At 37.6% G+C, this 17,570-nt stretch overlaps 1 protein-coding gene across 1 annotated transcript in view; it reads right to left on the bottom strand.

The window, feature by feature from the left end:
- Window positions 1–8,038: 8,038 nt before the first annotated feature.
- Window positions 8,039–17,570, bottom strand: part of MTCL3 (MTCL family member 3) — a 56,415-nt gene continuing 46,883 nt past the window's right edge. The window contains exon 8 of the transcript XR_015251534.1: window positions 8,039–10,098. The gene's annotated coding sequence lies outside the window, so the exon portion shown is untranslated. The remainder of the gene's footprint in view (window positions 10,099–17,570) is intronic.

The raw sequence follows: 17,570 nt of genomic DNA on the forward strand, positions 1-17,570 counted from the left end.
TTAAAAGAAGAGAGATGATTAACAATCTGCTTAAGAAGGACTAGCACAGTCAAAAAGTAAGTATTGTCCAAAGGCTTTTTTCCCCCTTTCTGAAATCAGACAGCAAAATTAAATACATACATGATATGTAAGCATTTTTTTTAACTATCTAATCTAAAGATGGATTTTTTTCTGTGACTAAGAGTGGTAATATGAAATTCAACTGTATGGCCATATATCTACACAACCGTGGTAAATTCTACTGCAACAGAATTACTCCTTTTCTGTTGCAACCAGAATACATGTTTCTATGAATTAAAGTCCTGAAACAGTGTTGGACTACAGTTTCAATTTTATATTCAGAGTTAAAGCCCATGCCAAATGGGATTATTGTATTAATAAGAAACCTGAGTTGGCAGTTGATCTGGGACTGATGTATCAGCAAAAAAAGACAAACTAAATCATAAAAATATCTTCATTATTTTACTTCATCAAGGAAAATGTAAAAACAACAAAGTTATCCTGGGAGCCACATGTTAAAACTTATCTCTCATTTTCTTCTAATGGACCATATATTCAAATCTGTTTAGGCTGCTGAATACAGAGCACTGAAGAAAAGGTTTTGCTCATTTTGCAAGGATATCCTTGATCACATTAAGCTGTGACTGAAATAGATTTCTAGCTTTTAGGGTATGCGTATTTAGGGTTTGAAGATGAAATTTAAAATACCACATTGGTAACTTTGTTATAAGTCATCTAAAATTTCTGAGATTTAGTTTATTTATGTTAAAATGGAAGATACTTACAGGGTTGTTATAAAGATTAAATGACATATGGCATGCAAGATAGTTTGAAAATTTTAAACATTTTCCCTATTTTTTGCTTTAAAAGATATTGGTCTGACTTCTACTAAAAATAATTTTTATTAAGAAAGTCATATAGGGTGCCAGGCTGGCTGGGTCATTGGAGCAGACGACTCTTAATGTTGGGGTCATTAGTTCAAGTTGAGTGCAGAGCGTACTTAAAAAAAAAGAAAGAAAGACATAGACATTTATTAGTGGGTAGAAAAGCATGTTTAAAATGTTTAAACCATCATCTAAGATAATCATGTCTATTAAAAGTCTATATCTTCAGGTTTCTAGGCCATGACCGAAATGTGTTAATTTACCAGGTAGTGGCTTATGCTAATTATGAGCAAAGTGCCCCCAGGGTCTATAGCTGCTTGGATGTTGGTGCTGTGGAATGAAGCCAACATAACCAGGCAGCAAGCCCCATTTTGTAGTTGCAGAAAATGGCTGCATATTTCATGTCCCAAATATAAGATAAACATTGAAGATTAATTTTATTTTTATCAGACTGTTCTGAACATGCATATCCAAGTGGTAAACTGTTCCAAACATAGTTTGAGCTGCAAGCTATCAATGAATTATAACAGACTAATAAGGATAAAAAAATGTCAGTGCTATATGAGGGCTCCACCTTCAAAAACAGCCTAAAAATATTGAGATCTACATTGTTATTTTTCTCTTAAACTATTTCCCACAGACACTTTGGTCATTTTTACCTACTTCTTGACACTCCCAATACTATGACTAACCCAGTCAAGAAAAAGAAGTAATTTCAGATTTAGCCACTTGAGATGTTATCATGTCTCATTTTATCCACTTAGCCATGCTCTTTTTCTAATCCCATTTTCCATCTTCTCTGTCATCCTTCCTTCCTTTGACTACCTCCCACACCAATGAGCCAGGGACCACATGTACCTGCCATTACCAATGCTAGTTGCCCAAAATAAATATGTCAGTGAAGACCTAACAAAATGAAGATAGTAAAGAATATACATGATTTTGTTTTCTGTTTGTTTTGGAGACTCTGTCATTAATCTTGATTACCTAGTAATCTTTTAAGTTCATCTAATAATTATTCACAGGAAATGCAGACAGTGCTTATTTTTAGACTGGTAGACTGCTTTAAAACCATATGTAATTAACTGTGAGCTGAAACTATCTTGCTCACTAGCAGGTAGTTAACACTAGGACTTCTTAGGAAGAGTGGAATGAGTGGTTTAAGACCTCAAGAGATAGTTGGAAACGAACCAAGGAAATTATAGAAAAAAAGCATACTTCTTTCAGGCTAGCTGGAAAAGAGGTGCTATGACCATCCATGATTCATCCTGTCTTTAAGCACTGTAAATGTTCAGAAATCATCATAAAGTTTCTCCTATAGTTATGTACAAATGGCCCCAATTTTTCTTTCTATTGCTAACTCTTCTAGAACCACTCCAGACCAGGGTTAAAAGGTTAAAAGATGCCAGACTCTTCTTCTTTCTTTTCTTTTCTTTTTTTCTTTTTCCTTTCCTTTCCTCTTTTCTTTTTTCTCTTCTCTTCTTTTCTTCTTTTCTTTTCCTTTCTTTTCTTTTCTTTTTTCTTTTCTTTACAGTCTAACTCAGTCTAACTCAGGCTTGCTCCTTGTAACGGCACTATATATGAACCCAGGTAATGTTCCCAAAGCAGACAGAATCCTGCACTTAACTGCAAAGACCACTCATCATTTACTATGGACAAGGGCCAATCCACACAGCTTCCCCTCTCCAGGGCCAGGCCCCTATCTAGTGCCAGGAAATGTAATGGTTATGGATCAAAACCAAGCCTTTGAAAGAAAATTCCTATAGAGCAATATCTGTGCCAATTTTTGTGGGAGGATTTATTTTGCCTTCCTAGCATCTATGTCTCGTTATAAGTGTCAAATATAGTATGACTGAATTTATTGCTTTCTCCTCCAAAAGTAAAATGGGGTCCATAGAGTCACTGCAGGGATTACATGAACATAAGAGAGAGAATGCTTAATAAAAGTCTCTCACATCATTCTGAACCATAGTGGGTGCTCAATAAATGCCTGTTCCTTGGTTTCTTCCTTCTGTCCTTCCCTCTTTTTCTTTTCTTCCCTCCCTCCCTCCTTGCCTTCAATTATCCTTCTTTATGTTTTCTTTCTCCAGAATAAAACTGAAGATTTTCACATTTTTTTTTGGTTAGTAAATTAATAGAAGCAAATCTAATTGTGTGAACTCTCATGTTTTCAATGACTTTCATTTGCCCTCATTATTTTTCAAGTATTTTAGGATACATGGCAAGTTGAATATTCAGAAAATTTTGTATTGTTAGCAAAGATTTGGATAGATAAATCTTATATAAAACTGCTTTTATTATAATTCTCCTTAAATATTAAAAAAATCAACTAATGGGGGCAGCTTTGGAGGGACTTAATGTTCTATGATGAGAAGTTATGGGGTAAAGTGGTTCAGCAGATTCTAAAACTCATTTTCACTGCTCTCTACTGATGCAAATACAAAAGTTCTCTTTGTTTCTAGTTGTCACTCTTTTTCACCCACAGATATTGGCATCTATGTGGGAGAGAAGGAAGGATTACTGCTATCTGCATCCCTCCCTGTGTCGCTATCAATTCACTCCGTGCACAATTTCATTCAGAATAAAAATTTATTAGAGCACCTGTAAAAGGGTAGAGTGAACTGCATTACTCAGTCATGCACACGTTCTTTTCTCAACAACTCCAAGGTAGCATTATACAATCCGTGTAACCTACTTCCGAGCCCCTGAGGCCGAGGCTGGAAGTCAGAATTGTTGGGTTGTGAGTGGGTTGCATGAGTATGGTGATGGGAGGAAAATAGTTCTGCTTACTTGGCCCCACTAGCAGGCAGCATTTAAGAGCAACTTAGGAATCTCACAATAAATTATTTTAATTTCTCAAATTAGCCTCCGTGTGGTCATAGGAGCACTTCTTTGAGGAGTGTTCCATTCTCACTACACCTGGGTCAGTACCATTTTACCCACCATCTCCCCAACTGGAAACTGGACATTAGCCAAACAAATCAGCATTACGGGAGCTGACTCTCTCGCTACTTCTCTCTTCTGAGATTTTTGTTCAGAGTATTGTTTCTTGCTCTCCCATCTCCTTTTTCTAAACATACTTTTCCTATCATCAAAGATTTTTCATTTGTAGGAGGTTACAAATGAATGTTGGCATGCTACGCACCGTGCTACTCAAAATTCCTAGAAGAATCATTGGTCCTAGAGAGGCTTTGCTTCTAACTTTGAAGGATTTAGAATTCCCATGCCTATACCCATCAGAGTTATGCATCAAGATTCTCTAGCTCTTCCTCCAGGCTATCAATCATTTGCATCATTTCAGCTAATTAACAGACCTATTCCTACCCTATTGTTTTACTAGCAAATGCATCTTTCCAAAGACAATGATTTGATTTGATTGCAGGGCAAAAAGGAATATTTTTTTAATTGCTATTTCTTGCTATTTCAACATGTTCCTCATATTCCAAAAGGGTCAAAGAGATACTACTACATGCAAGTCTGAAGAAATACTTTTGTCTTCTCATTTTATTACCTTCTTCTTCCTTGTTTTTCCCCCAGTTAGACACTCAAACTAGAAAACACCCAAAATATAGGTGTACTGATTTTACATCTCTTAAAAAAGAAAAGCTTTGAAAGAGACTTTAAGTATCTAAAATTAATTCGCTTAAACAATAGAAGATGTAGTGGTAAGGTCCCCTTCTAATTACAGATTAGTTGGTTATGCATGGCACACACTTCCACTAAAATTACAGAAACACTACTCATGTAGTGAGCAAACGCCGTCATCTTGAATGAACTACATTTATTTTTCTTTGTAATTTTCAAATACCAATAACCTCATGGGTTTTGAATTTTACTTGCAAATGTAAGAAGTCTTCACCCTAATTAAAAAGAACATTCTGATAAATACATTTAGTGAAATCCTACAGTAGGCAAAGTGCTGTTCAAAGTACCGAGAAGCAGTGTTTTAAAAACAGTTTCAGAGGGCGGATGTCATTGTCAGTCCAGAGTTGAGAAATCCACTCACAGCAGCTGGACCTTCTCATCCCTGGGCGTCAGTAAAATCCGTTATGCACCCCGCCCCACTGTTTTTACAGCCCAGACGCAGACACTGGAACAGGCGGATGTTGAAATAATCTTGCACTTAAACAGTGCCCATAGTTTAAAACACTTCAGCAGTAGCCCCTCTATATTTTGCCACAATGAATCACTTGATTTCAAAAGGTTAGGAAGAAACATACCTTTTAGCTCTGGGGAGAAATCCTATGGATGTTCCACCATTTGGTCAATCTAGCAATGGAAGGATAGCTAGGTTTTTTTTTAAAGACAAAAGTCTCAGCTCGGTGAATTTTGCTTCTTTGCAGAAAATGGGAATGCAAAATACGTCCAACCATGCAAGAGAGCAGTACTGCAAATCCCTTTTAAACCTTCACTCCTTTCACAAATCAAGAAGCCGCTCAGGTCAGTGTCACAGCAGCAGCTGAGACTCCTGTGACGTCAGATACTTGGAGGCGGCCTTCAAGCCACTCTTCCAACCAGAGCTCTGTAACTTTAGAGCAGCTCATACTCTGGGTAAACAACTCCAGGTCCAGGACATTTTTAGCTTTTATAATGGAGCCCACTATTTTCAAACTTGCCAAAAGGGCTGGTGTTAATATCACACAATGACAATGGCCAATTTTAGAGGTTATTTGAAAAAGTCACCTCCTTTTTTATAGTCAAGAATTATTTCCTTGCATACTTCTCTCTCTCCCTTTTTCAGTGAGAATCAGAATGCACTTTTCAGTGCCTTGAGAAGTTGGTGTCTGGATGTGGCATAACAACATGTGCAACAATTATATATATATATATATATACACACACACACACACACACACATACACATATATATAATGTAATATATTTAATATATATATATGTATATGTATGTAATATGTTTAATCTCCAAAGATTTGTGAAAATGTATCAAACTTCTGTCTTTAAATAAAGTAGGAGTGGGACATATATAAAGACCAGCCTCATACTCTGTGTTTCTATGACAGCTTGCTGTCTGTAGCTACAATAGTGATGTCTTTCTGCCAGAGGAAACCAGAGACCATAGAAAAGAATAACACTTATTATGGGAGGGAAAAAAACCAATGAGATGCCCATGTGTTTGTTTTCAGTTGAGGTGTACCACAGCCCAAGTATATGGAGAGGCTCCCTAAACCATGGCCAAATTGATCTCTCCTGGAAATGCCAGGGAAGATGCCACTCTCCAGCAACATTTGCAGGTTGCATGTGAACTTGTACATGCATCCATCTGCTCATGTTTGGTTTAACTGAGTTAAAGAAAGTGTCTAACACAATTCTGTGTCTATTTTAGCAAATAAGCCATTTAAGGGTTTAAATACTAAGATCTTATCCTCAAGTCTGAAGAATTTCCTCTGTGTGGTCATTAAAATGTTACATATTCACTTTCACGTTATTTTTGCCTGCTTCCATATGAATATTTCATGGAGACCTCAAAAGTTTAATTATAGTAACCTGCCCATGGTAACACTTTAGTACATACAGTACAATTGAAGGAAATCATGCTCTGTGTTTTGAAAGCCTGGCATCATAATTTCAAAAGCAATAACAGTAATAATAGTTATAGCAATAATAGTGATTACTCATAGAGAGACAGCTCTCTGCAAAGCTCTGGGCTAAGTACTTAGAATATATCTTTATCCTAGTTCACCCTCATAGCAAATATATCTGTAGATATTATTACCCTGATCTTACTGATAAAACCATGGCTGAGAGATGTCAAGTATCTTGCTGAAGTTTGTAGAAAAACATGTGGAGGAATAGAGCTTGGAACTGGTTTTTCTTTTCTTTTCTTTTTAAATTTTTAACAATTTATTTATTTATTTTGAGAGAGAGAGAGCAAGCACAAGCAGCAGAAGGGCAGAGAGAAGGAGAGACGGAATTCCAAGCATGCTCTGCACGATCAACACAGAGCCCAATGCAGGGCTTGAACTCCTGAACTGTGAGATCATGACCCGAGCTGAGATCAAGAGTGAGATGTCTACAGACTGAGCCACCCAGGCTCCCCAGAACTGGTTTTTCTAACTGGAAATGCGAGAATTTTGCCACAGAGGTCTTGGTTTCTTTTTTTTTTTTTTTTTTTTTAATTTTTTTTTCAACGTTTATTTATTTATTTTTGGGACAGAGAGAGACAGAGCATGAACGGGGGAGGGGCAGAGAGAGAGGGAGACACAGAATCTGAAACAGGCTCCAGGCTCTGAGCTGTCAGCACAGAGCCTGACGCGGGGCTCGAACTCATGGACTGTGAGATCATGACCTGAGCCGAAGTCAGATGCTTAACCGACCAAGCGGTTAAGTGGACCAAGCCACCCAGGCGCCCCAAGGTCTTGGTTTCAATTCTATTGCCACCACTTATCTGTGTGAATTTTCAAGTGTGTTTCGTCTGTAAAGGGATAATTATATTTACTTCATGAGGTTGTTGTAAGAGTATGAGGGGACACTTTTAGTGCCAAGCACACAAAAAAAGTTGGTTTATTTCTGCCTCTAACCTTACCAGGACAGGAGGATAATCCTGGGGTGGGGCAAGGGATTGCCCCAAAGGACCTCTACAGAATTATCTAATAACATTGTTCCCCCTACACTCTCTTCCATTCCAAACCTCTTAATATCCATGAGTCCTTTGTGAACTGAATCAAGACTTTTCTAAATCCTATCAGAACTTCAGATAATATGCAGCTAAGTGTGGGAGAAATGATGTTGGGCTATACTCTATAGTATCACTCAATAGTACCTATTCGAATGCCCCCCTTCCATGGAAACCCCAATAATTATTTATTGCAGGTGCTTCCATCTGCTTCTTTTCATGGTAAAACTGACCTTAAATTACACAGAATCAAAAACTAGGGAGAGACACTGACAAGAATTTCACTCCAGGTATATCACTTATTCTAGTATTTACCAACCCTTTTGTGGAATAATTTTTTTTGTATGTAGTAGCTTCAATTTCCATGCTGTATTATATACCCAGAAGATGAAAGCATACAAAGGCAATAAATATTCAGTGCAGATGCTTTTGAATCTTTCCACTAAAAACTTTTAAGAAAACTTTGAGAAACATTCCTACTGGTATGTATGTAAAACGAATGGATTAAAAAGACCGATGCTGGTATATTCAGCCCTTTAATGATATTCAGATATCTTGAAGTGCCTGACATTTTCAAGCAGCTATCAGAATGGCTGAAAACATTATGGCAAAAATGCAATTTGTTGTATACTCTAGATGATTACTTTAAACCATTTCAATATTTACACCTTCAAATATGAAATTGGCCCAAATAATTGCTCTGTATATTGAAGAGAATTTGGAAGAATCATGCATATCTGGTGACATACTGATCCTAATTCAAAGTATAGCTAAGGGATAAGGACATGTATAACATAATATTTAATGTAAAGTAAATGCAGCAACATGTGCTGCTTCAAGAATCATAAAAGAGAATCCTGAAAAGGATTTGAAAAGGTCTACATGCATAATGATATTAGGCCACAAACTAAAACATTTTGGAAAGGGTGAAAAAGGAATATTGAGTACATAAATGTTTCTAGTTGAAGGTGTTTCTAGATTTAGAGAATTCTAGAGCCAGAAAAAACCTCTGAAATCATCTAGTCAACGCTCTCATTTTATAGCTGAGGAAAGAGGCCTTGATGTTAGGTCATCTGCTTAAGGTCACAGAGCCACTTACTAGCAAAGCCAGGAATAGAATTCTGGTCTTCTCATTCTTGGTGGAGTGCCTTGAAGTTTAAAATTCCATGGAGTTCAAGGGAAGGGAACAGAACCCAGGGATAGGGGGTTGGGGCATGAGAGGTTGAATTCTGGCCTTGTCAACTTTTAAATGCAGTTTTCTGTTAAGTCCATACGAGGGAGATGACATTCCATCTTCCAAGTACAACACAGGAATCAAATAGCAGAGTATTTACCTTGATGACAGCTTGTCTAAAGAGGCTGTGTCTTGAGATAATATAAATCTTGGGTCAAAATGCAAAGACAAATGGATTTTCATTTAGTGGTTGAAGGAAATCTGGAAATAGACGCTCCAATTTTGCCTTTAGCAGGCCAGTACACATTTAATTTATAGTTTGCATCTAAGTGATGATTTTGAAGCATCACAAAGTAGTTATTTATTTAGTCTCTTTATGCTGTGACAACTATGGTTGTGTATGAGGCTGGGTGGCTTCTGACTTCTTGCTTGTATAGTTTTTCTGTTCCTTTTCTTTTCTTCTTGAACCATATCTACCAGTTGAAAGGGTACTGTGTTTCTACTTTCCTTGGCAAGGAGATGGAAAAAATTGGAAAAATGATGACTTTGAAAAACTGAACTCGGGGCGCCTGGGTGGCTCAGTCGGTTGAGCGTCTGAGTTTGGCTCAGGTCATGATGTTGCAGTCTGTGAGTTCGAGCCCCACGTTGGGCTTTGTGCTGACAGCTCGGAGCCTGGAGCCTGCTTCGGATTCTGTGTTTCCCTCTCTCTGCCCCTCCCCCCATATGCTTTGTTTCTCTGTCAAAAATAAACATTAAAAAAAAAAAAAAACTGAACCCATTCTAATGCATATTAAAATTTAGATGCTCTTACAGATGTCATATTTAAAATAATCCTTTCCTTTAGAATAATGCACGTTTTGCAATTTTCATAATACATTATGATATAGGATCTCAGTTGCTTAGCAGGACTCTCTTGACTCTTAAATTATCTTCCATTTCTAGGGAGAGGTCTTGGGCACTCCAATTAGCATTCCATTTAACAAATATCTGTGAGCACCAACTCTGTGCCAGGTATACTGTCAGACCCTAAGGCCCAGAAGAAGAATAAGATAAATCCTTGTTTGCAGCAAGCTTGGTCAACTCTGAAGATTCCTGAAATGTAACCTGTGGCATTGACTGTCCACATTCTGAGCAGCCCACGACCTTGAAATAAACTTATAAATGAAAGCAAAGAGCCTCTCCTGGTGGTCCCCATTCCATCAAGGCGACCACAAACTTGTGGCACTCCCAGACTTACTGGACACTGAAATCACTCAGAGAATTATATATAAAAAAAAAATTATGAAAGCTGGAACTTGCCCTCAGATTTTTGGAATCAGGTCATCCAGTGATGAGGCCAAGGTTTCTTAATTTTTATAAAGTTCCACAGCTAATTCTGTCAAATTTGGTCCTGTGTTATTTTAGTCCTAGAATGACAGAGTTTGGATTTTGTGTTAGTGATAGAAATATAATTTTGATACTTATACAAGAGTCTGTTTTGGTTTATAAAATTATAAGAGTCACACACAGAGTATTTATTACCCATGAAAGTTACATATTTAGATTGTTGTGTTTCAGTGAATGTGCTTATTTTCCCAGTGCTGGATGTCTTCCCTCTGGAATCATGGGATGCTGGCTCTCTCTTCTTTCTGAGGGCTGGTGGCATGTCAACAGAGTTTTTAGCCAAGCAGATCTGTCATGGGGCTTATGTACAGGCATTTCCAGATGACAGAAATATTAAAAAAAGAAACAGTTTTAAACTATCTGTTCTTTTTAAGTACTGGTCTGTATTCTGAAGAAACAAAACATAAAAACATTTTAGAAGTATGGGCTATTTAAAACTAGAGATAGATCTTGCTTACTGTTCTCAAATTAGTTTTTAGCATTTCATTATATTATTTCCAGATTCTTGAGTTAGGAGATTTTGATAATGATGACAACAATATCTAAATAAAAGGACTGACTGTTCTAGGGCTACCTCTTATTCTAGAAAAGAACCTTGGGAACGTCGGTCCACCACAAGAGGGCTGCCCTGAGTCACTTCTGTCTGGAAGGAAGTTCTAGCAATACTGTGGGGCTGAGAGAGGCCATTTAGCCAGTATAATTTGAAGATACAGCAATAAGTCCCCCGCCTTCTCCGAGAGTTGCTAGCCCACATATATCTTCTACCACAAATGTTCAATTTATCATCATTAGGTGGTAGCACTATATTTCCTGTTTGTGACTGTCTAATAAAATTTCATTGACAGAAGAAGCAGTTACATCTTGGCTAGTCACATCTTGGCACATAAAAGAAGAGCTAGAACACAGAAGCGACTGGAAGGAACAAATAAATATAGGTAAGCTTTGACTGCAGCCTGGGAAAAGAATCCATTTCACAAGACATGGAGTGGGGAGACAGAGGGAAGATCAGAACAGGATGCTGTATGGGTGGGTGCCCAGGTGGAAAGAAATGTGACATCATGGTGTGGGAAGGCTACAGTAAAAAAATCTAAAGATAAGGGTATAGACAGGCCATAAGCCCCAGTTCAGTGCAGCCCTGCCCCTACTCAATCAGAGCACTCTCTGGAGCCCCCAGACTCATGGCCCACACCAAGGCCTCTCAATAAGTCCACATGAGACAAAAACACAGTACCCACAAGGCTGTGCTTGCCCTGACACTATATTCTTTTGTTGATGTTGTTGCCATTGAAATATTTTGCACAGGAAAACTCCCATGACTTCATTCTTATCTATTCTGAGTTTACCCTGCTTGTCTGAATCTATCTACTTTCTACAAATATCAGTACTTCAAACAAATAGCTACTTATGAGCAAACTATATTCCCTCTAAGGTGAGGACATGAGTTTGTTCTCTTGAAAAGCTTTCTCACGTCAAGATTTGTGACATCCAAGGCTGAGGGATCCTTAATTTCCATCAATACCTCCTTTGGCTGCTTCACTGTGGCTTTTCTCCCTACATGGAATCTAAGCAGTTAGAGTAATGCTAAGACCCTCCATGCAGTGGCCCTGGTGCCTCAGCAGATATGCAATTCCTTTCAGAAGGTATAGGAGCTCAGATTCCTGGGAGTCACCTAAAATCCAGAGTAAATTAGTTTTGCTGACTTGTTAACTTCTCCCTCTGAAGTTCTAAATGACTGACTGAAGCTGACACCTAAGTTGTTCTATTTAAAAAGTTGAGGTATATGAGGGCGCCTGGGTGGCTCAGTCAGTTAAGCGCCTGACTTCAGCTCAGGTCATGATCTCACAGTTTGTGAGTTCGAGCCCTGCATCAGGCTCTGTGATGACAGCTCAGAGCCCGGAGCCTGCTTTGGATTCTGTGTCTCCCTCTTTCTCCGCGCTCCCCTGACTCATGCTCTCTCTGTCTCTCTCTCAAAAATAAATAAACATTAACAAAAATTTAAAAAGTTGAGGTCTGTTTTCCCTATCCGGGAGTTAATGATACAGAGGAAATGAGATGGATTGTGCAAAAGTTGCACATGTTCATGAAAAACAAGAAAGGGAATTATAAAGTAGATGCTAAGTGGAGTTTTCTGACTTTAAGAAATAATAGACTCTATCAGGTATGTTTCAAAAAACAAGCTCTTAAATTCCCTTTCCTTTGAGGGAATTTGAGGCCAGTAGGGAAACTGATACGCTTCTTTCTGCCCCTCACACCCTCTTAATTTTCAACGCATAGGTTAAGGCAGGTACTTTCAACATGAACTTAAAAGAGCTGACTTGTGGACTTTCAAGGTACATTATGTTGGACAACCTCAGAGAGGAACAAATGCTATTTGCCAGCCTTTGATAATCACTTAATGCGTCTTGTTTGTTAATGTACACATTTAAGCAACTCAACTCAAAGAACTCAGAAGGGACTACAGAAAATAAAGAACACACTTTTTTCAGAATCAATCATTTCCAGAGCTCCATCTCTGGCGTATGCAGTATAAAAATTCCTGAAATAGTTGCATCATTTCTTCTCTCTCTCTTTTTTTTTTTTAAGTTTATTTATTTTGGGAGAGAGAGAGCAAAAGCAGGGGAGGGGCAGAGAGAGGGAGGGAGAAAGAATCCCAAGTAGGCTCTGAACATTAGCGCAGAGCCCTACACGGGCCTCAAACTCATGAACCACGAGATTACGACCTGAGCAGAAACCAGGAATGAAACGCTTAATTGACTGAGCCACCCCAGTGCCCTGCTGCACTTTTCTTAATGCTGTCAGGATATTTGCATTTTAGGAAGTGAATTAGGGTTCTAAAGTTTTCTAAAAGGTTCTAATTTTTAAATTTGTGCTATCCTCCATATTTAATATTTAATATTTATTTTGGTATAAGATAAAAACTTTTATTTATTTAACATATCTAAGAATATACTAATAACTTAAAAGAAAAATAATCAAAACAAAAGCAAATATTATGAACTGAGCTTGAATTATGGTTTAGAACATTCTAAAACACAACATGAATACTTTTTAAAAGGCTGAATAACTGCTAAAATTCACTATATATTCTTATATCACAGTAAAGTTTATATTTATAAAATTTTGTGATTTTTATTTTCAGATATTGAGTTTTGATGGTACCCTATTTTGAAAAATAGCTATAGAAAAACTTATACAACTATGAACTAAAAGCATTTTGTAATTTTAACAGTGAAACTGAATAATCAGGAAATGTCAGCATATTTAAGTTTATTAAATATAAACATCTGAGATATACAATGAAGCTCTTTAGGACGATATAGCCTGGCTTAACAACGGGCAGTGAAAAGTAGAAATTTCTGAATTTCTCCTCTTTTTTTAAAGAGGTGGTTGTCACCCCTACTGCTCCTATTCTCTGATCAAGTGAAGTTATAACAGTACTTGAAAGTTGCTCCTGGAAATGTTTAAAAATTAACTCACAGCTTCACTAGGAAAGTCACAGAGTTATTTTAAAACTGAGAGTGAGTAGTGTAGAGTGAGTGACTGAGTCTCTAAGCAGAGAAGGCATGGATTGAAATGTATATATTAGGTTCTATGGAAAGGATCTTAAAAGATTCTATGATTCTGAACAGACTGTCAGAAGGACCAACATTTAAAACAGCTACCATCACTTCCCCGTGTCCCAACTGATCACACAAAAGTACTACTGAGAAGCCTTTGGTATGTTATCACATTTATTATTGCCTCTATAAAGGATTTCCTGTCATGTCCAGGCCATAAAGCTTTCTTACTCTGTATGAGTTTCCCTTTGGAATCCCACAAGCTATTGAGAATACCAGGACGTACTCAAAGGTTAATCTAATCAAAATATGGATGCAATCACTTCCCCTACCAAAGCTAGTTCAAAACTACAGAGAATCAAAATGATCTCTCATTAGACCTGATTGGTTTATAACTAGAGTTTAAGCAGTAGTGTCTTCGTGAATACTATTTTTGAGTTGTACCAAATTCCAGCAGTTTAACGAGCAGCCAACTTTTCTCACTTTGTGATTATCATCCTCCACTACGTTCTCCTCAGTCCTTGCATTCAATGAGTGCATCTGACCTGAAGCATGACTCCGAGATGGAAGCAGGCTGTAGTTCTACTGGAAGACAGCTGCGAATGCTGCACCAATATGGAGTTCAGACTTAGTTACCAAGCTGACATTCCCTGGCAGCCGATTAAATAACCATATCCCACTCTACCACACGAATTGAAGTGAAAGTTGGAGAATGCAGGCCAATACACATTCCAGGCTCAGCACTGAATTTTCCTTTGTTTTATGAGTTTGAGTAGTTCTGCTTAAAAATAGCCAACTAAATTTTTTTCTTAAATCCAGGCCAAATTACCAAAGACACTCCTTCCTACGCCCAAGAATGTGCATGCAAGGGAATTTTCTACAACAAGGTTTACTTGTTTGAATTATCTTCAGATCTAAGGATGAGGCTGGTGTTTTGATCAGCCCAGACCTGTCTTGGTTAGCCTCTCCTTTCTTATTCAGGCCACAAGACATGTTGAGGTATATGTAGCACCCCTGTATTTGTTTATTTACAGTATCATTCCATCCAAGAAAGCCTCAGGATTTTATTGTTTTCTTGGGGAAATCTAACATGCTGTCAAGTGTCCAAAATAAATTGCAACCACGAGCCTTTTTGTTTTTACACTGGTTTTACACTTAAACAATTAGCTGTTTACATATCTGTCCTGGTCAGGCAACCAATAAAAAGTGCTAAAAGAGTAAAAACCAAATTTTACTTTGTACCTAACAGCCATCACTATACAATGTTTGTTAAACAGACAAAGGATCTATGTAATCTGCTGCATTATCACATCTCTTGTGTATGCTTTCTCATCTTGGTTCGGATGGTAGAGTCAGTTGGCACTCATCATTCCCGGAGCGTTTGTAGTGCACCACATGGGAAGCTTTGTGGCAGAGATAACTGTATAAAAATCCACAAAATGGTAGATTGTCAGGGTGTATGTGTGGGGTCATCTTGAGGCTTTAATGGAGCACATGCATGTGCCTATATCGCCAGGTGTGTGCATGACCCTGCACATACACACTGCCCATGTTCATTTTCCTTTCTGTCATATATTATTCCTATTTGTCTACTCTGATTATGTATGTTGATTTTGAGAACCTGTATTAAGAGTTTTCTAACACTGCACCACTGTGGAATTAGAACCACTTTGTCATAGTGGCAAGGGCAAATAATGAAACTTTAAGGTCTACTCAAACCTAGACAACTTTTGATTGTATATAGTGGGTATCACATAGCTTACCCTAGCTTTGGTTTAGGCTGTGTGTACATATTTTAGATAACTCAAACATCTCAAGAAATGATTCTTCAGGGTTTAAGAAAATACAAATACCTGGACTCAAAAATTCAGTTTCAGTTAGTGAGGTAGGGCCTCAATTTTAGAAACATACCAGGAATGCTGATGTGCAGATAGGATTGAAAACCACTGATCTAGATACTTAGTTCTTGATCCTTCTTCTCACAATAAAGAAAGTTAAAATTCTCAAGCCTGTTTCTTAAAGCCACACAGTGTAGTTCATATCCATGATACTTCTGAAGTGAACATGTGCCCTGCATATCATGCTTCATCAGAGGGACAATATTAACAATTTGGGTGGGACAATTATTTGAGATTATGACTCGTTTCCTCTTACTGCCAATGGAGCTTCTCCATCATTGTCACAACTTATAACACCTCCATTAACCACCAAATGTTCCATAAGTACCTGAGAATCATTGCTTTGGTGGATGTATCTGGCTTCAAAGGCAATAAACATTTCAGATACATTTCAGCCATTAAATATTTACTTTCAGTTCTGTTGACAAAATGGTCTCGCTGAGATGGCAGACTTGAGGCTTATCACGGATCTAACACGCAGACTTTGATATTTAAAGTGGTTGTTTCCACTGAGATTTTTTTGTAAAGTAAACTTGAATGATTTGATCGAATCAGTGATTGAATGATTGATTAAATATAGCATTTACCTTATTTCATTTCTTCTTGTCATTAAGTTCTTTTTTTTTTTTTAAGTTTATCCATTTATTTTGAGAGAGAGTGCATATGAGCAGGAGAGGGGCAGAGAGAGAGAGAGAGAGAAAAAAAAAGAACTCCAAGCAGACTCTGTGCTGTCAGTAAAGAGCCATACACAGAGCTTGATCTCGTGGCTGTGAGATCTGAGTTAAGATCAAGAGTCAGATGCTTAACTGAGCCACCCAAGTGGCTCGTGACGTTCTACCTAGCCTTTTGAAATTTGTTTTGTTTAATGTTTATTTTTGAGAGACAGAGACAAGACAGAGAGTGAGTGGGGGAGGCACAGAGAGAGAGAGGGAGACACAGAATCTGAAGCAGGCTCCAGGCTCCCAGCTTTCAGCACAGAGCCTGATGCGGGGCTCAAACTCATGAACCATGAGATCATGACCTGAGCCAAAGTCAGGCGCTTAACTGACTGAGCCACCAGGCGTCCCATCTACCTAGCCTTTTGAATCTCTAAGATGAAAAGTCAGAAGTACATAGTGACAGATTCTGTTGACTAACTACTCCTCACTCCAGATCTCTCTTCCTTCCAGAATAAAACAAAATAAAAACCAAAAAGAAATTTAAAAACATGGAGATTAAGAGCAGTTATTTTTAGTACAATTCTGTGCTTTATAGAATTAAATGAAATTTAACATACAATTTTCAGTTCTCAATAAATGTTAGCTATTATTTATTATCATCATCTAGTTATTTGATTGTTAAAGTAAGATGTATTTATGTTCTCTTTCAGCATCATGTAGATAAAGGATTAGGAGCAGGCTCTGACCAGATCTGGCAAAGCTATTTCATGTAAATGGATTACCTTCACTGTTAGAAAGCTCTCTAGAGGAGGTCCCTTTCTTCAACTTACTATTTATTTTAATTATTAGTAATTTATACATATTGAGATTTCCCTTGTAAGTTTAAATATATATATATATCCATGTATTTTTAAAAGGGTGTGGTTTTCACTTATTTTTTCTTTTTTCCCTTTTTTTCTTATTTTTTCTTTTCAAACTTTTATTTAAACCCTAGTGAGTTAACATGCAGGGCAATATTGGTTTGGGGAGTAGAATTCAGTGGTTCATCACTTTCATACAACACCCAGTGCTCATCATCACAAGTGTCCTCCTGAATACCTATCACCTATCTAGACCATCCCCCACTCACTTCCCTTCCTCAACTCTCAGTTTGTTTTCTATCTGTAAGAGTCTCTTATGGTTTATTTCCCTCTTTCTTCCCCCACCCCCCATATGCTCGTCTATTCTGTTTCTTAAATTCCACAGATGAGTGAAATCATTTGGTATTTGCCTTTCTCTGACAGACTTATTTCACTTAGCATAATACACTCTAGTTCCATCCGTGTCATTGCAAATGGCAAGATTTCATCTTTTTGATGGCTAATATTCCATTCCATCTTCT

The sequence above is a fragment of the Puma concolor genome, chromosome B2 (genome assembly GCF_028749965.1).
Source record: "Puma concolor isolate L17-30 chromosome B2, mPumCon1.1.hap2, whole genome shotgun sequence".
Lineage (NCBI taxonomy): Eukaryota > Metazoa > Chordata > Mammalia > Carnivora > Felidae > Puma > Puma concolor.